The sequence below is a fragment of the Lissotriton vulgaris genome, chromosome 9 (assembly GCF_964263255.1).
Source record: "Lissotriton vulgaris chromosome 9, aLisVul1.2, whole genome shotgun sequence".
Classification (NCBI taxonomy): domain Eukaryota; kingdom Metazoa; phylum Chordata; class Amphibia; order Caudata; family Salamandridae; genus Lissotriton; species Lissotriton vulgaris.
In genome coordinates, this window is record NC_141697.1 from 165,248,418 (window position 1) to 165,273,663 (window position 25,246).

Below are 25,246 nucleotides of genomic sequence, written 5' to 3' on the forward strand. Positions count from 1 at the left end.
TAGTGAGGGTCGAAGGTTAACTTGTGTAGATATGGAAATGAATCCCATCAGCTCACCGTAAGGCAGAGCCTCATCATCTGGGATTGAGTAGTACTGGTGTATGATAGGCGTCTCACACAGTGTGTCATGAAACGTCCCAATAAACACCTCCATTTATGGAATTGGCCATGAGATGATTACTCAGTGGTGCTAAAAAACTATATGCAGTGTAATTTAAGTGTGGAAAAGTGAAGTTAAAATTGACTTATATGATACCAACAAGTGAGTTTAATAGAGGGATATCATAGCGTCAAAACTAAAAACAGCGTGTGGGTAGTTTGACAATATAACTACCTATAGGTGACAGAGGAAGGTCGACATGTTTCAGCCAATCGTAGTCAAAACTCAACTACAGGCTTTCTTCAGGACCAGAAATGTTTTTTTACACTACTGCATTGGTGAATCAAAATAAATATCAAAATAAAGATTGGTGATGCGATACAGCCTACCATGAATTTTCAATGTGTAGGTTGAGTACTCCAATAGTGGATTCTTTCCTGAAAGAGAGATAACACAGTACACCATGAAACTCAACTTAAGACCACTACGTGTTGACTGTATGAAAAAAATGCTTTTGAATTTGATCCCTAAAGGGGATTCTTTTACAATATTGCTACAAAAACGTTTTTTTGTTGCTCACTTACCCAGACATTCTTGCGAGTGGACCTCACCTCTCCTGGCGACTGCTCAGGTGAAGAAGCCCCGCTCTGTAGGTAGATAAAAATGACAGCGGCCTATAATAGTGCCTCTCTGTTCACTTTCTACCAGTTCTGGAAAGACTAGAACCTTCAGTAAACCTTGTTACTTGAAATCCCACGCCAAGGTGACAAAGCAGAAAAAGGTCTCTCACTTTGAATGATGCATCCATAAAAACCTTTATAATAGAAAAAGGGGGGGGGGGACATGCGTATGTCCTTACGCTTCCCATCTAGGTCTAATATTGCCGAAAAATAAACTCCAAACCTCTAGATGAAGTACGAGCACGATATGAGCCACTGGCTCCCCGTGCTTTGTTTCCACCAAACAGTAGAAAAGACCATAGCAGAGCTCATTAGGTGCAGTCCAAACAATGTCGGAAATGCACCAGCAAATACCGCTATACTGTAAGTGGTGCGGTCTCAAAAACGACCCATAGTCAGAGGGCCGACAGAAGCACTTTCAAAACAGAGGAGGTGTCAGAGAACTCCAAAGCCCCGCGTTGGTTGTAACAAGAATCAAAACATAAAAGGAAAGATCAAAGACTCTAGCTTCCAGATGTACCATAACCCTTACCTGTCCGTCGGTACCTCAGACTCTCTTCTGAGCCGAGGGGGAGGTACCGACTAGGGCAGGGTGTCTGCTTATATATGATTCGTTATTGTCTAGCAGCGGACGCTATTTGGAGAGTTCCCTCCGCGATCCGCTATTCGTTTGTTAGTAACATCGACCAATTATCTTTAAGCCGGTCAGCAGGCCGACAATACCGAATCATATATAAGCAGACATCCTGCCCTAGTCGATCCTAAAACAGTTACAACTTCAAGCTTGAAGGCTTGAACTTTTGCCCCCCAAATCCGCCGCTCGCGGATTCGCGGATTTTTGGTAAAATTCACGGGAGTTCGCGGATTGCGGATTTACCGAAAATCCGCAAAATCCGCGAGCGGAACGGATTTTGCGCTCAGCCCTAATTTTTATCTACCTACAGAGCGGGGCCTCTTCACTTGAGCAGTCGCTAGGAGAGGTGAGGTCCACTCCCAAGAATGTCTGGGTAAGTGAGCAACAAAAAAACGTTTTTGTAGCATTATTGTATAAGAATCCCCTTTAGGGATTTTTTTTCATACAGTCAACACGTAGTGGTCTTAAGTTGAGTTGCATTGTGTACTGTGTTATCTCTCTTTCAGGAAAGAATACACTATTGGAGTACTCAACCTACACATTGAAAATTCATGGTAGGCTGTATCGCATCACCAATCTTTATTTTGATATTTATTTTGATTCACCAATGCAGTAGTGTAAAAAGTATTTCTGGTCCTGAAGAAAGCCTGTAGTTGAGTTTTGACTACGATTGGCTGAAACATGTCGACCTTCCTCTGTCACCTATATGTAGTTATATTGTCAAACTACCCAGACGCTGTTTTTAGTTTTGACGCTATAATATCCCTCTATTAAACTCACTTGTTGGTATCATATAAGTCAATTTTAACTTCACTTTTCCACACTTATATTACACTGCATATAGTTTTTTCACCACCACTGAGTAATCATCTCATGGCCAATTCCATCAATGGAGGTGTTTATTAGGACATTTCATGACACACTGGGTGAGACGCCTATCATACACCAGTACTACACAATCCCAGATGATGAGGCTCTGCCTTACGGTGGGCTGATGGGTTTCATTTCCATATCTACACAGGTTAACCTTCGACCCTCACTATGTTGTTTGAACTGTAGGATTTTCTTGCTAAACAGACCAGTAGTAGTCACTGTGTTTTTGTAGGTTGCACTTATGCCCAATTCACTTGGAATTATTTCAGTCAGATTTTCCAGATGGTAAAATAATTCTCAATGTTTTGGCACCCAGAAAGTTAGGAATGACTAAAATTGATGTAATTTGCTTTCACATAATTATGCTAAATTTTGGTAAAATTACATAAAATTATGCATAATTAGATAAAATGCAAATCCATCACTTTGTGATATATTTTAGCACAAATGTATCCTACCATCAGCTTTTAATGTGAGAATGCATTACACACAAAAAATAGTGCAGAAACACAGTGTGCATTTGCAATTAAAAATATTGCAGTGAACGGCGTGATTAGCACATAAGTATATGAAGTGGTGTAATGGCATAATTTCTGTAATTTCGAATTAACAAGCTTGAATGGAAATTTTCAACCTTACAAAAATTGTGCATGTGTCATTTAACTTTTACCCAAACTTACAGAAATTCTGGGCCTCATTTATGAGACCCTTACCCCCACTGTTGCATCACTTTTTGTGGCGCTGCAGCAGTTTAAAAATGCGCCACACTGCGATATATACATAAAGTTACGCATCTTGGCAGATGCGTTATTTTTGTAAACCCCTGCGCTGTATTACACCTGTGTCACCTATAATATATGCACGGTGGGTGTTCCGTTGCAGCAAAGCCACATAGAAGTGATGCAGAGAAATCTATGAGATTTCACTGTGCCACTTCTAGGGTGTCACTATGTCAAATCCTTATGCCTTCTTGAGGCAGGCATAAGGAGTGAAGCAGGGCTTTTCTCATTGGGCTTGCCTCATGTGAAAAGACACATTGCTGGAGTTGCGTCTGTTTTCAGGCACACTCTAGCAATTAGCCAATTTTATTACTACAGATACATCAGGAATACTGAAGTTTCTGTTAATCCTTATGACATGGAGCTCCATACAGTAAATACGATGCATCCATGGTGTCAAAATGATGGACCTATGAAAAGTATTGTATCGCTGTTTTCCTGCAGCGATGCAACACTTTTCATTAATGAGGTCCTCTTTGTTCAGGAAAACCAGATCAGTTGCCATCGGGTGGAGTGGAATTCCTGGTGGAGTAGAATCCCAGCAAGGGATTCCACTCCACCTGTGGCGGTGCATCCATTAAGGGCGTTGGGGCGTTGCCCTGCCCACAGCATGGCCACATTCTTCCTCCTTAACTTAACCAGGAAGATTGCGTCCTGACTCGAAATCGGCCGGCCGGAGTCAGTCAGGGCGCGTCACTGAATAGGGCGGGGCAGCCTGCAGTGTTCGGTTTGTTGTTGAGTTGACTGACAGCAGCAGTAGCAGCAGGGCAGGCCAAGTTTGCATGTTCAGGTTTGGGCTGGTCATTTTTCGGACCAGCCCAAACATGCGCACTAGTATTACCCTGCAGTAGGGTGACCAACTGGCATTGGTGCAAATTCAGGACGGTGAGTGTAAAAATTCAGGACAAAGGGTCAAAATTCAGGACACAAATTCAGGACAGGAGGTCAAAATTCAGGACAAAACTTTAGGACAATTGGATAAGTTTTACAGACACATCAGAGGTCGCGCAATAGTATATAAGTAAGCCCAGCCATATCCAAACATTCAACCAGTTACAAACTTAGCCATCATGTATCCTTCCATCTATCATTTCACTCATCCATCCCTTCATTCATCCTTTAACTCATCAATCCATTATCCATCCATCCACCCTTTCACCCTATACATCTGTACACTCATCCATCCACTCTTCTACCCATCCACCCATCCACTCATCCATTCAGCCATTTACCCTTTCACCCATCCAGCCATCCTTTCATTTATTCATCCATCCACCCAGTCACTCATCCTTCCACCCATCTACCCTTTCAGTTATCCATCCATCCTTTCAATCATCCATCCATCCATCCATCCTTTCAGTCATCCATCCATCCTCCGTTTCTCTCTCCATCGACCCTTTCACTTAGCAATCCTTCCTTCCATCCATCCACCCTCCCATCCATCCATCTACTCATCCACTCATGAATCCATCCATTGACCCTATCACTCATCCATCATTCCTCTCATCCATTTATCCTTTCACTCCTTCACTCATCTATTCATCCTTTTGTCCATCTACCCTCCCTTTCACTCACTCATCCATCCTTACATCCACCCTTTCACTCATTCGTTCATCCATTCACCCTTGCACTTATCAATTCATCAACCCATCCATCCATCATTTCACTCATCCATCCACCCACTCACTCATCCATTCACCCTTTTACCCATCCAGCTACCCTTCCACCCATACATCCAGCTATTTACCTTTTCTCTCCTCCATCCTTCCAATCACTCATCAATCCATCCATCCTCTCTCATGATCCATCTATTCAATCTTTCATTCATCCATTCGCCCTTTCACTAATTCATCCAGCCATCCCTTCACTTACACACTCGCCCACCTTAACATATTAATTTTTATCTGAGCCTTTTTGAGAAGAGGCCCATCAAGAACTTCACCCTCGCTGCAGGAGCCATTCCAGGACTGGAACAGAAGCCACCCAGGGCAGAGACAGATCCACCACATGGGGGGACAGGAGCCATCACAGGCGCTGGGCGGCGGGGGGGTTAGAGGGGGCAGGAGCCACCACATGGGGGGACAGGAGCCATCACTGGGGGGGAAGGGCGGGGGGGGGGGCAGGAGCTATCTCAGAAGGGGGAACAGGATCCACCAGGGTGGGCACCGGAGTGGGCGTGCTGTATTCTAGTATCATCTTGGTCTCTTCCAGGGTGGGGTAGGGCTTTTCACCCCCTCCTGGACAAGACAACGAGAAGACAGGCTCTCTTTCCAAAATGTTAATTTTGCTATCTCCAACTGTGATGTACAGTACTTAAAAGAGATACTCCGAGAGAACTGATTGTCCTCCATACTTTGTTAATCCGTGTGGGTGCGTTTGTGCCATTTCTTTATTTTATTACATTATAGACTGCATGTTTGCAGAACGAGGTTTGTTTAAACCACGTGCTGTCTCGGTGTAATGGGGCCGGTTCTAGGATGTTTGGGGCCCTGGGATGTGTGAAGCCCCTCTAAATTGCAGAGACATGACGCATTCAGGGCTGTTTGCATCTGAATAGATGCCCCTGCTCCTGAAGCGGCAGCCCCTCCCTCTCAGTCACCTCCAAGCACCTCTTAACAGCTCTACCTTTGATACTGGCACAAGTGCCACCTCTGCCTACATAACACTTGTTCTTGTGCCGGAGTGTCTAGCACCTTTTGCAGTATTATACCCCAAATGATACTTTGTCTTCTCTTGTAACTGCACACTTGTCACTTTTTCCTCCTGTGCACTTTTTACTACCTCATGTATTTTTGACTGCTCACAATTTTTACTACCTCGTGTATTTTGTTTGCTCACAAATGTCACTATTACCTTATGTACTGTAACGTATGCGTTTGCAATCTGTTCTTTTGTAATGTTTCTCATTATGTTTCATTTCTGTTCCTTATGTGAAGCGCTCTGACACCTTCGGGTAAAGTCCGCGCTATATAAAAATGCATAAATAAATAAATCAAGGGCTGGAGGTGTGAGGGTTGCCATCCCACTGTGCCTCTCCAATGCTGCTGGGTATCCCAGCTTGCATTGGAGTCTGCTAAAAACCCGACCCCAATAGCATCAGAGTCCAGAAGGGAGGTGGGTGTTTAAAATTACGGACAAATGGCGTCCGTTAAAGAATCCTTCACGGACAACGGACAGACGGCTGAAATTACGGACTGTCCGTGAAATTTACGGACGGTTGGTCACCCTACCCTGCAATGGTGCTGCTGCTGCACATTTAGGAGAGCGAGCGAGGGTTTCTACTGGCCAGTGGCTGCAGCCCCCAGTCTCCCATGAGCGGGAACAGTCCCTGCTCGAGGCAATCCTGCTGATGCTGGGGCAGCGTCTTGATTGGCAACGTAGACCCCGGCCCAGGAGCACACAGCAGAGGCGGCGGGGTCGGACCTGGCGGTCAGGTAAGTTTTCTTTTTTTTAAACTTTAGTTTTAACCCCACCCACCCCCAAGGCCCCTCGCCCCAGCGCGACTGCTACACCCCCACCCCCCACGGCTCCCTCCCTCCCGCGGCCCCCTCCTCCCCACGCCCCCCTACGCGAGTATCTCGAGCTGTGACTGGCAGACTCGTTTTGAGATTCAACCTGTTTGCACATAGTGTGTTTTTTTATCAGCATTTTGTCTTTCGCGCAATAACTACACTCCACGCTGTTACTTGAAGCGTAAAAGGCCATTTATTAGGACAAGGTTGCAATCATTTTAGACTTATTAACAGTACATCAATGCATGAAATATACATTTCCATAATCATTTAGACTTATTAACAGTACCTCAATGCATGAAATATACATTTCCATCCCATACCCACGCATTCTCCTTTCTGCCTTTCCAAAACCATCTCACCTGTTTGACTCTTCACCCATTCACTCGATAACCTCCTTCCTTTCCCCATTCTCACCTTCACTTGCCCTCCAAGCATCCTCTGTTGACTTTGCCTTTATTGCTCATTGCGTCCCATGCCCCACTATCAGTCACCTGTGTACCGTTTTCCCCCCACCCGAGGGGTGGATCTGCCCGTATGTGACTCCCCACCCCTCCAAAGTACCGTACCACCTCTGCTCTGCAACCTGCCCTAAACTGGCACCCCAACCCTTGAAACACCCCCGGTCCTTCCCTAAAACCTGCAGGGTGGGCGGGTGGACGAAATTAACTACACCCTCCCGGTGGTGCTCAGGTGTCAGGAAGAGGCCGGATCTTCCTCTCCTGACACCTTATATGCCCTCCCCAATCCCACCCCTTCCTTTAACCCCTGTAGTCCCGCCCTCCACCTTGTCCTTCCGCATTGCGCGAAAACCCCGGGGGAAGACTGGTCTGCGACCTTCGCTTCCCCCGGGGGCCACATCGCGCAATAACTACACTCCACGCTGTTACTTGAAGCGTAAAAGGCCATTTATTAGGACAAGGTTGCAATCATTTTAGACTTATTAACAGTACATCAATGCATGAAATATACATTTCCATAATCATTTAGACTTATTAACAGTACCTCAATGCATGAAATATACATTTCCATCCCATACCCACGCATTCTCCTTTCTGCCTTTCCAAAACCATCTCACCTGTTTGACTCTTCACCCATTCACTCGATAACCTCCTTCCTTTCCCCATTCTCACCTTCACTTGCCCTCCAAGCATCCTCTGTTGACTTTGCCTTTATTGCTCATTGCCTCCCATGCCCCACTATCAGTCACCTGTGTACCGTTTTCCCCCCACCCGAGGGGTGGATCTGCCCGTATGTGACTCCCCACCCCTCCAAAGTACCGCCACCCAGGGAACCCCCGGAGGGCGGTTACCTGCCCCACCCCCCCCCACCCCCTGTCCTGCGCACCTTTCGCCTCCTGCCTGCGACCCTACAGCCTCCCAGCGGATGACAATCCACCACCTCCCCCTGCGTCCTGCAGCAAAGCACCACTCTCGTTGCCAACGTGAATCGCGAAAGGTGCCCTTACCAGAAGGGGCTTACGCGCCCGTCCCTCCCGTGCCGAAAGGCAGCCTCCCACAGCAGCACCCGGTGAACGACCGTCCACCCAACACGCGTCCCCTGCAAGGCAGGAACGTCCCCAGGACAAAAACCCCACCACGAATGTTGGTCGCAATGCAGTGAGATTCCATCACTCCCACCTGCGTCTGTGAGTCGGGCAAGCAAACCCCGCCTAGGGCCTTCCCCAGCCGGAAAAAACGGCACCCCCCCCACAACTCAGTGAACAGCCATCCACCACCTGGACCAACCCCCAAATAGACCAGCCACATGTCTGGACCCAACCCGGTGAACCGAAAACGTACTCCCCCCCCCCCCCGTGGCGAACGGCCATCCACCACCAGGCCTGCTTCCACCACCCGTACTCATGTCCAGCAGGACAAGCGACCGCTCCGGACCACTCATCGTCCATCCAACGTGCCCCCATCCTGAGGTGAACGACCATCCACCCCTGGAGCCACCATCCATTACCCCACCGGCAACCAATGAACTATTCTGACCGCCCCTGGCCCATAAAGGGAGCCCCCCCCAAAAGCCGAGGCACATGCCATCATATGTTCCCCCCCCATATGTAAGTGCATCCCTTCCATATAGAAGGAGTAGCCCGAAAAGCTCATGAAGACAAAGAAGCATCCAAGAGTGTGACACGAACATCAAATGCACAAGTGATGCCAATGAAAACAACCGTGCACGTAGGTAATCAGAAACCCCCCCCCCTGTTTCCCTCACGTCATCCTGGATATCTACGCGAGTCATACATGTCCCCCCCTCGCGGTGAACGACCGTCCACCACGCGTCCTCGGCTCACAAAGACCACCACCGGTCCGGGCCATACCTCAGGCACCCAAGGTGCCCCCTCACTGTTTCCGAGGTGAACGACCATCCACCCCATACACCCCCATCCTTTGCCTCCCTCGGCAAACAATAGCATCCGTAGACCGCTCACGGGCCAAAAAGGAATCCCCCATCAAACCAAATTGATCTTGTTAATAACTGAAATCCTGCACGGTCATGCACACCTCATCTCTTATCTCCCCCTGCGTCGGATAATGCACCGTGGCACCCACCACACTCAGTGAACGACCATTCACCAATCCGTGCCTGCAGTCCGTACCCAAAATGGTCTCCGGCCAATCCTGGCCATGCTAGGCGCCCCCCCCCCCCGTGGACGACCATCCACTGCCTGTACCATCACCTCCATGTACATGAGCAACAATCCCCACCATTCCTGGACCATGACAGGCGGCTCCCTTTGACCAAAGGCCCCCACCATCAAGTAACACTGGACCGTCCCCATCACCCAAAACGTCATGTCTTGGACCTCCAAACCCTCAGCCGCCAAACTGTCTCCCCCAAGCACAAACCCTGCGCCCGACCAGGACGCCCCATGTTCCGTTCCTTGGAAACTTCTCCCCTGCCAAGCACCTCATTATATTGCCAGCTTGACACATCCCAGCAACCATTCCCCTGCATGTGTCCCCAAATCAAGGCAACCGTACATCCCTTGCGCCGTATGGCAAACATAATGGCACCAACACCTTCCAATGTCCTTCGCCCCAGTCTCCTACCGTCCACCACCCAATCATCGGGGAACCTGCCCCAAAAACATCCACACCGCCGCTAGCGCCCCTCTTGTGTAGATCACCTGCTGGGAGAAACACCCCCCCCCCCCCATCTCCTCCAGGCGACACACCTGGTTCCCGTCTTACCTCCTGACCCCTTGGTAGAAAGAAAAAGTAGACCCACAAGAAAGACATGGTGATCCCCCAGCCCCCCTACGGCTTATTCACATAACATAAGGAAGCAGGTATGAAAATTGCTGCCAGCGCCAAATAGAGAGCAGACCCGGCAAGACTCCCAGAATCATGTACAAGACACTCTTACAATCCGTACAGACTACTTCGTACAGTCCTGAGATATGCAACCCTGGAGCCAGTCCTGGAATTACCAAAATAATCTACAAAGTAATCAACTGCGGTCATATAAGGAAAACCACAGAGCCCAATGCTAAAGTGTGTACAGAATTGTGTTGCCTACTCCAACCCCGTACCTACTGTCTTTACAAAGTGTATTGGCTTACTGCAAATAACTCTTCTGAGACCTCCCAGAGTGCGAACAGTATATTTTGATACCAGCTGGGTCCAGAAAGAAAACAACTCTATTTCCGATAAACAAACCATTGGCCTGGAGTCCAGACTGTATGCGAAACAGTCTGCTGACTGAGTGTGCACAACACACGCTTACACTGTCCTCTGGTACTGCCCTACTGCTTGACCAAGCTACAGCTCAGAGAGTACGGTTACGCCCGGCCTTAACCCCCCGTATCTCTGGGATTTCTGGACCCTATTCACACCGCACCTCATTCAGGTCTAGTACTCTCACACAACCCATGACTCAGAATATAGACTCACTTGGAATCCGAATGCACGCTATTCCATTTGTGAAACTTACATGGATGTATTGCCACCGGAAGTTGGGCAGTAACCCCAAAAGAAACATGATGGAGAGCAGAATCTGATGATCCATAAAGATGCCAGTATATGTCGGCCTTATCATATCCCAGTTGCTGTGTTTTGAAAGACAAAGGTGAAATGCCAGGCTATTATAGAGGTCAAAATTCTCGCAGTTTGGTTCTCATCCTGCTAACAAGTACCCTTGCGTTCACTTTTCCGTATCCCACTGCAAAGGTAGAGACTTTTCAAAAAGGTAAGACACACATCATCTTGCTAGACTGCACTGAGTTGAAAGGAAAGTCGTGGGACGGCAGATTTTATCTCAACCACAAAAGGAACTACAGAAATATTTCCGAACACGGCAGCAGTCAAGAAAGCACAACTGCCAACCCACCAAGTCCTGAAAATGAAAACCTCTGAACCGCCGGCATAGCCCTGTACAATCATCCCCCTGCCCGTGCGTGAGCAGCCCCCCGACCACCCCCCCCTTATGCGCATCCGCTAAGTCAAGATGGGCAGCAGTCCTCCACCATAAACCATCTGTTTGCCACAAAATATATGTTATGTTATAGGATTCTTTTATGGGATATATTGAACATTGCATTATTTAGTTGTTCTTGTAACAAATTCATTGTGTATAATTTATGTATTTTATTAATTGTTTTTAAACGTGAATGTTTGTGGATTAATTAAATGAAACTTTACACTTTTTTAATTATTTAGTTTGGTGTCTTACTTACTTTTCTCCCTTGAATTATGTCTTTTAATTTGCCAATTTGTTTGCACAGCAGTCCTCCACCTACATGGTACACCCAAACCTGTCCAACACCCCAGGAGCATCCAGCCCCCGCCTCTACCTTCTCCACTCCACCCTGGCGCCCACGTGACGCCGCCACGCCGGCCCGCCCGTCTAGGGGAGGGCAACGTTGTATCCCGCGGAGGACTCCCCGGGGTATAAACATCCACCCCAGAGCCACTACCAACCCGAACAACCAAAAGCCATGTCACCAAAGGACCATATGGAAGCCGACCGGCCATCCCTGTCAACCCTGCTTTTGCAATATCCACTGTGAAACTCGCCACCCACCTGGGTCCCGTCATTACCCCAGCCACAGCAGTACTGGTATCCCCCAGGACACCCCCACTCCTGCAGCGCCCCGCAGCAGAAGCGCCATGGTCCCCGCGGATCATACCTTATCCCCAGGCCCCAGCCACAAACGTGTACCTAAAGGTGCTCCAGCACAACGCCCCTCCGCACCTGGGCGCCATGCCCATCTCGGCTGCGCCCGCGGATCCTACCACGGCCACCCTCGACCCCCGCAACCATAAAGAAACCGCCCCAGCCACCATTTACCTCCCTGAAACCACCAAACCGCCCCCAGCCCCGCCCACACAAACTTCCAAGCGACCCAACATCCCCACCACAATAACACCCACAGAGCCCACAACACCCACAACTCTCTTCATCATCCCACCCACCGACCCCCAGCACTGCTATCACAAACACACCGACTCTCACACCGCACAACCGAACAGGTCACACCATACAGAAGTAAACATTGCATGGATAAAAAACGTTGCATTGGACGCTGCGCGAATCCCCCGACGGAGGGCAGGCCGCCGCGGACCCCCCTACTGCTTCGGACCAGCGTTAGGAGGCCGTAGTGCGCCCCACTGGTGTCACACCTGCTGCCGAGCCGGACCGCCATCCTCAGTTCGCCTCCTCCACCTGGTCGCCAGATCCAGGTGAGCCCAAACACCACCGGGCCTCATGCCGTCTTGGCCGTCCCTCACACGTGACCCCGATACCCTACACACTGCCGCCTACCAACTCCCCAGGGGCCCGGTCCCGGCCCCCCATCCCCTCCCAGCCATCAGCAGTGCCCAGTGACCCAACCCGAATAGCGCAGGCTCCCCGTAGGGGCAGGCCCACGCCCCCCACCTCACTGCAGATAAACAGGGGGGGGAGGGAGAGAGTGCCAGCGAGACCGCAGCCAGCTCCGGGCGACGTCGTAACATGCGACGCCCCGCCCCACTGCCCTACCCCTGTTCTGAAATGCCCGCCAACTGAGGCCCGCCTGTCTGCCATAAGGAAGGGGAGCCCTTGAAAGGCCAGAAGCAGCTATGCCCGCCCCCCTCCCCCCCCCCAAGGCACCCCAGGAAGCCCCCCCTCAGGACCGCAGGCAAAGCCAGGACACCCGCCCCCCCCCCCCCCCTCGCTGCGGGGCCCCCATCAGCCCCGCACCGGCCACATGCCCGCCCCTCCCCCTCGCGGAATACCGCCAGCGCACCCAGAACGCGGGAAAGCCTCAGATGAAGGACAACCAGGCACGCGTGGCGCAGAGCCCCTCCGCTCCCGACAGGGTGTCCCCCCACCAACAGCCAGCCCCGACGGGCACCGCAGGAGCCACTTCCCAGGCAAGACCCCGCTGCCGCACCCGGCCGGTCCAAACGCGCTACACTTACTACTCGGGGAAAAACCCCCTCCAGGCCAGGGGCCGCGCCTGCTGGACACGCCCGACGAGGCCTCTCCACCCGGCCAGTCCGAGCTCCGCCGTCTCCTCGGGGCGAAACCCCGGCCGTGCTGCAAGACTCCCCAGGGCATCCCTAAGTAGCTACACAACGGGATGGTAACACTATCAGGGCAGCCGATCGACAAATCGGCCCCCCCTCAAAACCCCTGCTGCTCAACCACGAAATTAACTACACCCTCCCGGTGGTGCTCAGGTGTCAGGAAGAGGCCGGATCTTCCTCTCCTGACACCTTATATGCCCTCCCCAATCCCACCCCTTCCTTTAACCCCTGTAGTCACGCCCTCCACCTTGTCCTTCCGCATTGCACGAGACCGCAGCCAGCTCCGGGCGACGTCGTAACATGCGACGCCCCGCCCCACTGCCCTACCCCTGTTCTGAAATGCCCGCCAACTGAGGCCCGCCTGTCTGCCATAAGGAAGGGGAGCCCTTGAAAGGCCAGAAGCAGCTATGCCCGCCCCCCCCCCCCCTCAAGGCACCCCAGGAAGCCCCCCCTCAGGACCGCAGGCAAAGCCAGGACACCCGCCCCCCTCCCCCTCCCCCCTCGCTGCGGGGCCCCCATCAGCCCCGCACCGGCCACATGCCCGCCCCTCCCCCTCGCGGAATACCGCCAGCGCACCCAGAACGCGGGAAAGCCTCAGATGAAGGACAACCAGGCACGCGTGGCGCAGAGCCCCTCCGCTCCCGACAGGGTGTCCCCCCACCAACAGCCAGCCCCGACGGGCACCGCAGGAGCCACTTCCCAGGCAAGACCCCGCTGCCGCACCCGGCCGGTCCAAACGCGCTACACTTACTACTCGGGGAAAAACCCCCTCCAGGCCAGGGGCCGCGCCTGCTGGACACGCCCGACGAGGCCTCTCCACCCGGCCAGTCCGAGCTCCGCCGTCTCCTCGGGGCGAAACCCCGGCCGTGCTGCAAGACTCCCCAGGGCATCCCTAAGTAGCTACACAACGGGATGGTAACACTATCAGGGCAGCCGATCGACAAATCGGCCCCCCCTCAAAACCCCTGCTGCTCAACCACGAAATTAACTACACCCTCCCGGTGGTGCTCAGGTGTCAGGAAGAGGCCGGATCTTCCTCTCCTGACACCTTATATGCCCTCCCCAATCCCACCCCTTCCTTTAACCCCTGTAGTCCCGCCCTCCACCTTGTCCTTCCGCATTGCGCGAAAACCCCGGGGGAAGACTGGTCTGCGACCTTCGCTTCCCCCGGGGGCCACATTGTGAAATCAGATGTGAGGACACGGCTATTGCAAAAGCAATTCACCATCAAAGGTGACGTAATGAAACGTAGTAGTTGCTCTTTTTGTGTCAGTCAGAAAAACTAAAGTGCTGTTTGTAAACCGAGTGCTGTCCACAGTGATGCTAGCCGTAGAGAGTTCAGCTCTTTCACCCACGCACTACTGTCACTGTTTCTAAACCTTTAAACATATTTGGCGTATTTTCTATTTTTAAAGCTTAATCCTCCTCCGGATTCATGTGCGTTATTACAACATCTAGTGGTTGTTTTTAACTTCAGACTTTTACCTGGTCAGGGACGGTATGACTCACTGTTGACCGCTGTCTCACATTTCTGACACAAAATCTCGTGTCATACTGGGTTAATTAGGATGAAGGCAAATAATTCTATTAAGCGTATCAAATTCAAATTTAAGATGTTTTTAGGCGTTTGTGTCAGCACAGTAGTTATATTGGACACAATTAAAATAGAAAAAAAATAACTTAATTTAACCATTTAAAACAACAAAGGTTACGTCTGTAGTCAGACTTTCTGAACCGACTGTTCTGCACTTGGATTCTAGGGAGAAAGCAAAACATTCTATTGCACTTATCTGTCCACTTGATTACTACAGAAGGTTGTGCAAGCTATTGCGTTTTTTGCGTGTGTGTGTGTCGCTGCCTTCAGGAAGCGCCTCTGTACCTGAGTGCAAGACAAATCATGCTTTAGAAAACCGTGTTTAGACACAGACAGGTCTGCTAAGACCATCATACGATCATCAATTTCTACTTTCCCACGCTGCGAGGTATTTTATTAACGCATAAACATTATTCAAATATTAATATGTGCCAAATCCTGCTGCGTGCAGAGAAAGTACGCAAATTCAAAACGAGTGCATGATTATGTAATAATGTACTGCTTTTGTTAAACGACTTCTTCGGAGGCCACACAGATGTTATGGGGGGGCTCCGATGTTGTAATCTGTGTCACCCCGATGTTTGAGGTCTGACAGGACCCTGGATCATGTTTGGAAGGGCTCCGATGTTGTAATCTGTGTCACTCCGAGGTTTGGGGTCTGACGGACTGCAGGCTCATGATTTGGGGGAGGGTGGCTCCAATATTGAAATGTGCGTCCCTCGAAGGTTTGGGGTGTGATGAACCCCTGGCTTATGTTTCGAGGCCCAGCTGGCCTCCAGTCTTTAGTGTTAGTCTGTCCTGAGTTTGAGGGATACCAGGCTCCTAGAGACTGAGGGGTAAGTGGCTTCTATAAATGCGGTGCATGGCCACTGGGAAATGCATCCAGAGTTGGTTTGTCCGATGGAGGGCGCTGGTTTGGCTGGATGCTGCATTGCTTTCTCTCAGGCGAGATCGGGTCATCATGCAGGGCTTGAAATGGCCAATGGCATTGTGAGACAGCACTGGTATGTTGAATGTGTGAATGTCCCTCTCAGTGACGCCAATGTTGTGCTGTGAGTCCCCAGTGAACGGTTTTGCACACAGGTGGCTTCGGATGGTGGTGGCAGGTGTCGTCAGTTTCCCAGCCAGTGAATCAGGAGTTCGGTCCTGGCTGGGGACGGGTGTTTGGGTCTGAGCTTATAATCATGGGTGTATTCCACCCAATTGTTGTAGAATTATTGTGCCGTGGTATGTTTGCCCTCTGTTGGGTGAGCATCCAATAGCCATGCCGGTATTGTGTCTCTCCTGGGATCCAGATATGCTGGTGGGTTGGCCTTGAGGCATGCCTACATGGATGTTCTAATATTAGCTGACACAATCGAGGCTGTTTAGGCAGCAAGGTATCTAGAGTGCTGGGGAAGGACTGATGGGTGGTGCAATTGAGGTTACGGCGCCTTTTCACTGCAAAACTGTGTTACATGCTTGTTGCTACCTGGCTGTACTCGGGGGGGACGGGTGAGAGGACTGTGGGGAAGTGTTAGGCTGAGGTCGAATGCAGTGATTACGAAATATACTTTAACGCCAACCACATCTGAGCAATGAAACACATTATACTGATAAGGTTGAGGTGGGTCCTCTTTTTTTTTTTTAGCTAGAACTATCAGCGAGGTGAAGTCTGCTAGAAAGTTGGTGTGCGTGTATTGGATGGATGAAAAGATCATAAAATTAATCTTTGAAGACAGCCATGTGTGCCTCCCAAACTTAAATAGATTATGTAAAACAATCATCTATATACACGTTTCTTGTAATAAAGGATGTACCGCACATATTTACAGCATCCTGTTTACATTCTAAAATATGTGTAGTTTTCCGTTTCCTATCTATTACCAGTACAGAGCCTAAGGAAGCACATGAGTACACTAAAAAACAGACCTGCAGAGCAGCATTTTATGTTTGTCTCACTATTTTTGATTTGATTGTAATGTTTTCTTCATACTTGTGCTTCAAAATGCTACATTTGGATCCCCCCTTTTTCAACAATTTGCAGTAAATATGTGGTGTAAAACCCACCATTTTAATACATAATTTTTTTTAATTTTCTCTGCACCCTCCTTTTGCAGTTTGGGTTCGCTCGCTTCGCTTACATCAGGGTACAATATTTTTCGCCCACCACTTTCAAAATCCACCAGCCGCCACTGCCTGACTCTTAATCAGACATTAATGGTTCCGTCAAGTAGAAAATAATTTTGTGCTTGATTAACTATGCACTTCAGAAACAGAGCAATTTTCAGCCTCTCACTCTTTCCTTCCCTTAGACGTATTGCTGCTTTTTTGTACACCATCATGAAACGTGTAAAAATGTGACGAGGTTTGGGATGTTCAGTTCTGAAAGAAAGATCAGAATCTTCACTTCAACTTTGAACAGGCTCTGACAGTACCCAAATAATCTGGCCTACTACTTTTACACCTACTTACACTTAGTCTTGCTCTACTGTTGCCCATAATCTAAGTCATGCTTACTACTTTGAACTCTTGATTGGTATCCTACGCAACCTACTCCTCTTTTAGTAATACTCCTACCATTTAACTCACGCCCTTTGTTAAACCTCATTTTCCTTTGCAGATTGGCCTGTCTTGTATAATAGTCTTTTACATATTGATTTTGCTTTGTCTACTCTACTACTCTCCCCATACCTACCCTGCTCTCCTACCATTAGCCATACTCATTTTACTGTACACCTCACCTCTGTACTTCAGTCCTAATAGCATTTGATCGATTTAGGCACTTGTTCCTCACCACAATCTATCAACAAAGAAAAACCCAAATCATTTGACTGGGGGTGAGTGTTTGTATTGTCAACGCAAGTAAAGAAAATATAAAGGAGAAACCCTTTCAAAGAAAAGGGATGGGGTTATTAGATACTCTAAAAAACAAAGGTTCCCTTTTCGTAAGTTTTTTAAAAAAAGAGGAAGGACTCCCTCTGAGGGATTTTCTACCAGTAGGTTAAGGATAAACCATATGATGTATTTACGGTTGCGTGGAGATTAACAAATTCACAAAAGAATAACAGTTTTCACATGAAGTCTGTCTGAGATTATTTAAACCTCCAACACTAAGGAATGCATATAGAGTTACTACACTCTAGTACCCTAAATGAGAATATGCACAATCACAGGAGAAATGTTCATTATAAAAATAATAGTCAATAAGAACTAATTTTTATGAACAAACAATGCTTCCACAATGTTTCTTGCCACTGATAATAAAAATAAGAGATACCTATAGTTGAGAGAACCGGAGTAGATTTGATATTATATAAAACCAGATGAGCAACTACATGAACCCATAAGGAAATTCATAATATACTAAAAATAACATAAATTGATTAAACAAGATTCTAAACATTAGAACTAAATGAAAACATTTGTCCAAATAGCCGATAAATAAATCCCGAGTGAAGATAGAGTAAATCCACTGCAAGATGGCCGCCCAAAAAAACTGGACTAGAGAACAGCATGAAAGATTTGGAATAGTCGTAGAATATAAGAAATTGAATCATGAACATAACCATACATTTATTAAATTTGAACCCCCAACCATCAGCAGGTTATATAAACACCTTATAAATACAAATGCGCTGTCTTCGCGCCATCAGCAGGTTATATAAACACCCTATAAACACAAATGCGCTGTCTCCGCGCCCTCAGAGACTTTCCAAGATGGATGCCACACTAATGTAAAATATACCCGTAATGATAGAGAGGAAACGAGATTCCCACAGGTGATAACATACCCGCAATGATAGAGAGGAAACGAGATTAAAATACGAACCCTTGAGTAAAACAGACCCGAATCCGGTTTATTTATAATTAAGAGACACGTATGAAATGAATAAACTCCGTCCTGTTTATTTTACATTTAAAAAAAAATCACGTGAGCGAAACATGAAACTTTATTTAAAATAAACCCTAACATGTCATTGAAATATACAGAGACCAGAAGTAGAAGTGAACCTCGCTCATAAACAACATAAGGCCACCCCAACATCGGGATAAATAACATTTCCATAGACCGGATCTGCCAAACAATCATGAAGCAGAAACTCTAAGATGGCCGCCGCCGTTTTTCGGAATCGAATAGAAACAAGCAGATTCCCACAGGTGATAACATTAAAACCCTTCAATTTAACAATTAAGAATGGTATTTATACGGAGAGGCAACGAGCAAGGCCATTCCAGCCCGGTGAGACGGTCGGTGCAGATGCCCACTCGTGACGCCAGAGAAACCTCTGAAATCAGTAAGTACGCAAACAGACCCCATTTAATTTGTGTAGGAAGTTAGGCTCGCTTTATCCATTCATTGCCTTAAGCAAGTCAGAATGGGTAAAAGAATTGAAGGAATAAAATTGTATTTTTTCTTTAAATTTTTGCCAGAACCAATTGAGCGTCCAGGTTCTAACAAAAGCCGCCACCCAAGAAATAGTGCGAGCAAACAGAGATATATATAAAATATCTCGTGAAGGTAAGAACAATATAATAACGTAATGAGACTCTGTCAATCAGTGGTAAACTGTCAAAATCTGTAACAACTTCCCTCATATTTTTAGGGAAATTCCTTCAAAGTCCGGCTGGGCAAGGAGTAAATACCACCGTCCACCGTAGGATTGTAACAAAATCAATCCAGGTAAAGAACACTTTAAACAAATAAATTTTAGATATGTAAGGTATGTAAGGAAAACAAACCATGCCCCAAAACAACCCCGAAGTCCTCATCTAGGAATTAATCATGTACGAATAAGGAGCCAAGAAGCAAGGCATTTATCATAAGAGTAAACAAGATAAATCCTTTAATGCCCAAAAAAAGTCTTTTTGCAGAAAATAAAATCCTAGCAAAAAGTTATGGCGCACTATAAATGAGTTATTGCCAAAAATAATAGAACAAATCCTTTTTTTTTGTTTTTGTTTTTTGTCACCTAGAAAAAAACATTATCAGATTCAAATAACTAAATCGGGAAATGGAAACCCTGTCCTCAACTGAAAGGTCACAGAATTAAGGTAGATAAAACTTATGTAAAAAAGCTCTTCATTTGACTAATAAAATAAAAAGTCCTATAAACTTATGCTACCCGTGTTTTTTACTTTTAGAAACTGTACCAAATGAGTAAAAATCTCAGAAATCGCGCATTGAATAAAGCGGTCTTTGAACTACCAAGTAGGTAAGTTCAACTAATAAATTTTTTTTGTTTGAATGATTAAATACCAATTGATGACAATGAGAGAAGAGAAGAAGCATGATCATTCCTCCAGGGCAGGAGTTTGTCAAAGTCAACAAAACTGAATAGCCCCTCTATAGCCACCAATTAAAATAGGTGCCTCTCACTGTACAAAAAAGACAAGACATCTTCCTTATTTAAAAAAAGGGGGTGCCGAGAACTGTCAAGCGGTGCAAAAAGGGGGATACCGGAGTAAGGTTAGACCATAAAAGGTTGTGAGATTTACAAATGTTTGTTTATGCTTGTTAATGACTAGTAAACGATGTTTGTCCCAAATCCTTTGTTTTGTGTAGACTAAGGCCCATGAGAAAATTAGTTGAGACAATGAAGAATATGCACAAGTTTTTTTAAATAAATGAACATTTTTGAATGTAATTATCACAGGATTTACCGTACCACCAAGTGTGTTAATATATGTGAAAACATTCAGTCATTTAAGAGAATGGAAATAATTGTAATTTTTGTATTTTTTTAATAGTGATTTTAATATTTGAAATATTGTCCTGAAGAAGGTGACAACTGACATCACTGAAACGCCGCGTCGACACATTTCAGCCTTTTTAAGATTTTAATGTTTTTCATGAATAAATGTGAATGATCTTGTTTTTAATCAAATGGTCGGTTAAATCACCAAATAAAGATATTTTTATAATGAACATTTCTCCTGTGATTGTGCATATTCTCATTTAGGGTACTAGAGTGTAGTAACTCTCTATGCATTCCTTAGTGTTGGAGGTTTAAATAATCTCAGACAGACTTCATGTGAAAACTGTTATTCTTTTGTGAATTTGTTAATCTCCACGCAACCGTAAATACATCATATGGTTTATCCTTAACCTACTGGTAGAAAATCCCTCAGAGGGAGTCCTTCCTCTTTTTTTAAAAAACTTACGAAAAGGGAACCTTTGTTTTTTAGTGTATTGTCAACGCTCCGTCCATCATCCCCTTTGGTTTTTCTTTGTTTGCCCTAAGTTGGCAGGGTATGCTCAGATGTGAGTCCCTTGCTCACTTTGCCACTGGATTCAAGCAAGCCCGGCTGAAGACAGCTGTAATGCCAGAAACCGGTCCTGGGAAGCTTGATTCCTGTCCAGGGAAGACATGGCTTTGCAGTTAGTGCTGGACCGTTCCCATGAGGCACAGGGTCAGACTGATATGCATATGGCCATGTCTGAACTGGGGTGGCGGAGTGAGCTGAAGAACGGTGATGGATTAAACCTGGATCAGTTGACTGGGGGTGAGTTTTTGTATTGTCAACGCTCCGTCCATCATCCCCTTTGGTTTTTCTTTATGCACTACTAAGGCATAGTTTTTATCTCATCTTTACTGATCCATATAACAATAGAGGCCGTATTGCACAGAGATCTTCGAGGCGCAACGGGCGTCTGCACCCGATTTGTATGCCACTGGGGCACTTTGGTATTAGAGAAGGGGCCGCAGACACTTGTGCATCCCCATATGCAATACTGATAGCGCAGGCACACATAAAGCGCCAACGCTATCTTCAAGGGGTATTCCCTTATTTGCATGGAAGCGCGCCTCTGCACCCGTGCTCTATTACAAACGCGGGCACAGAGGCAAAAAAGCTGTCAGGGGGCGCTCTGACAGCTCTTTGCAGGGAGTAAATGGTGTCATATGGAACCCTCAGACATTCCCTTGCAGGCAAGTACAGTCAATGATTACACCCTCCTGCAAGGGGATCTCTAATCCCTTTTAAAAGTGCAGGCAGGTTGCCTCCTGCACTGTGAAACCACAGAGTGGCTGTAAAGCAGCTGCTCCATCTTTCACCCTACCGCATTCATCATAACAGGGTTCATTTTCTTTGCTTGCACTGAGGGCACTTTTTAAAAGGTGCACCAGGTGCAAACAATGACAATGTGCTTTTTGTGTAATGTGGCCCCAAGCGTTCCTGCATTAAAACTGAAGTCATAGACCCCTTCCTCTCAAACTTCCACTTCTGTCTAACAATACGTAACAATACCTCATTACAAAAATGTGTTTTTGCTCTGTAAGAAAAGTGTCACTAACAGAACTAGAAGACAATATCACTCCTGAATTAAAGCAACTAGCTCGGACATCAATGAAACAGTCTAGACATCTAATGATATAATTCCTAAGGTAATCAATGCAGTGACACTTAACAATCACAAATGTTGAAAAAGACCCAACCAGCTGTAGTTTTCAGATTACCTATGCTATGAAAGCTGACTAATCAGAAACATGGAAAAGGGGCGGCAAGTGCCTAAATCTTCTGTAGTCTGAAAGAATGATAAACAATAACAAATAACAAACACACCTTTCTACTGGTGTTATCAATTTTCATTCAAATACAAATCACCAACACATCTTACTGTTGCTTATTCCCCCCCACTCCCCGCATGTCTGGCACATTCAATCCGTTACTATAACCACAAGTAACATTTTTACCCTTTTCTTTCTCGCAAAATGTTAGGAATTGCTCTGCTACTATGTCAAAGGAAAGCTTCCATCAGAAACCAATTGAAATATGATCCTTTAACTCCAAAGACCAGGCACACTTTATTTTCCTTACTAACGATGGCTTATCCAGGTTGATTAAGCTGCTTTAAAATATATATATATATATATATATTTCAATAAAGAAAACCATTGACAAATATACTTTGATCAGGAGCAATTATCCAATATAAAAACACAAAATGCAACAAATGAATAATGAATACTCACTAAGGTGGGTGGATAACGAGAGGGGGAAATGCGGCGAAGGGGCCCTACATTGGCGCGTATGCTACATTGCACTCTATCTGCTGTGCTGGGAGAACGTTGTATATGTCTTCCATAGTGGGGATGTGAAAGACTGTATGATACAAGGTCAATTTAGGTCACAGCCGACATGGGTGGGAACGTGTAAGGTGCTATGGCATCAGAATATCGACTGGTACTTAGGATTTGCTGGGTGTTGAGCCTTCAGAAGCCCGGTGGTGTTTGGAAGAGGGAGTTGGGGGGGGGGTGCTGTGTCTGTCGCAAGTAGCAGCGATAGACATGCCATATGTCTTAGGTGGCGAAGTTGGGGGTTGAAGCGTGGCGTATATTTTGGTCTGTAGATCGCAATAGGACATGCTGATTATTCGAACTGTTTTTTTGGGATAATGTTTGTCTCTCCAGTGAATTGCACATATCTTTGCACTTTGTAATAATTGTCAAACCCTGAATACTGATTTTAAAAGTAAAATTGTGCTCCTGGATAGATAATTAGAGGCACGCTGTGTACTAAATTCACTTACTTGCACACATCTAGGAACTGGTTTCTCTGCCTCCTGGCCCCTGAACCGGCACTGCAGCCAATCGCGGTGTGTGGAGGGCGGGGCAGAGACGGGCCACACGGAGAGTTGAGCGGTTAGCGCTCTAGACCTCCGCTTTTGCAAGGCTATTTAGGCAGCGAGGAGGCAGGCGCATTTGCGGTAAGGAGTTGGTGGCAGCTACTCTCACCCCGCTTGGCGCCGACCTCGCACAGCCACGCTGGGCTAATTTAGAAAATTATCGAGGGAGCTCGAGATTGATTTTAAAAATATCTTTGCACTTTGTAATAATTGTCAAACCCTGAATACTGATTTTAAAAGTAAAATTGTGCTCCTGGATAGATAATTAGAGGCACGCTGTGTACTAAATTCACTTACTTGCACACATCTAGGAACTGGTTTCTCTGCCTCCTGACCCCTGAACCGGGACCGCAGCCAATCGCGGTGTGTGGAGGGCGGGGCAGAGACGGACCACACGGAGAGTCGAGCGGTTAGCGCTCTAGACCTCCTCTTTTGCAAGGCTATTTAGCACCTCGTCGGCCCCAGCGCGCAGCGTTGGCGCGCAGGGTGGCACCTACTCCTGCGCCTAAGACGAGCCAAAGACCAGCCCGTCTGCGCCCGTCCGCGACAGGACGGGGCCAGGGGCAGGAGATTATGGCTATATCTCCTACTAACACGAGGAATCCCTGTAATAGGCGCCTAACCTACACCTCACAGGTATTATTAGGGTTAAGGAACCAATCATCAAAGACATGCGATGGTACCTTACAATTCGATCTGGAAGGACCTTTTACATGCTATACTTGTCGTACACAGTTTTGCCTTGAGGTAGTGGCCAATAGCCATCAATGGGACCTCGCTGCAAGGCGATGTGAAATACACAACACTGTCCCAGCCAAGACCACAGAGGACACCCCCCCTTTGGGGAGCAAAAATCTGCTTTGTAACGCGCTCGCTCGTGAAGCACGCCATACAGGTATGGGACCTGATATCCGCAGAGGAGCCTGACCTATGTTTCTTAACAGAGACTTGGCTCAAGCCTCACTCAGTTCCTGCCATCACATTAGGCATCCCGAAGGGATATAAGATAATCAGAATGGATCGCCCTAACAAATTAGGAGGGGGAGTAGCTATTGTATATAAGGAGGAGTTAAACATCACAATTTTGGAGGAAATTAGTACCCCGCGGATGGAAATACTGATTTTTAAACTTACCTCCGCATCTAGGCAATATAGAAGGGGTGCGGTATTGTATCGACCCCCAGGTTCGAGTGGAAATTTTTCCATCTCCCTTATGGAGGCCCTAGAACCATTCATAGAAAAAAATCAGAACTTCCTACTAGTAGGGGACTTTAATATGCATAGCGACTCAGAAAAATGCATGGAGGCTAAAACCCTCTTAATGGACATGGACTATTTAGGTCTTAAAAAGATTAATCAAGGACCTACACATGAGGCTGGCCATACTTTGGACTTGGTGTTTTCTAACTCCCCTCTAACCACGTGTATATCCCCCACCCAAGTAGAATGGACTGACCATTTTTTAAAATTTTTTTACACTGATGCTATGGATAAGCCACGCATACAGTCCTCCTTGCCCACTAAAGGAAGACCCTGACACAAATTAACGGTGGACACTTTTCGTGAAGCCTACCAAGCTCCCGTGATAAATGATCATATGGGAACTATGTCAATTGAACTTAAACGGTTTGAAAAGGCAGTTAGCGAAGCGATTAATTACACCATTCCGCTGAAAATATACAAACCCCGTCAGGCAGTCAAGCAAGAAATCTGGTATTCCGAGGATCTGAGACTGATGAACAAAAAACCAGAAAGCTAGAAAAAGTATGGATACAGTTTCGGAGGCCAGAGGATAAGCAACATCATATAACCTCACTTAGGTCTTATCACAAGGCCATAAGGACAGCTCGTAAAAACTACATCGCGATGCAACTCACCGAGGCAGGGAAAGACTCTAAAGTTTTATTTAAAATCTTACAAACTTTCACTAAGCCTGCGGCATG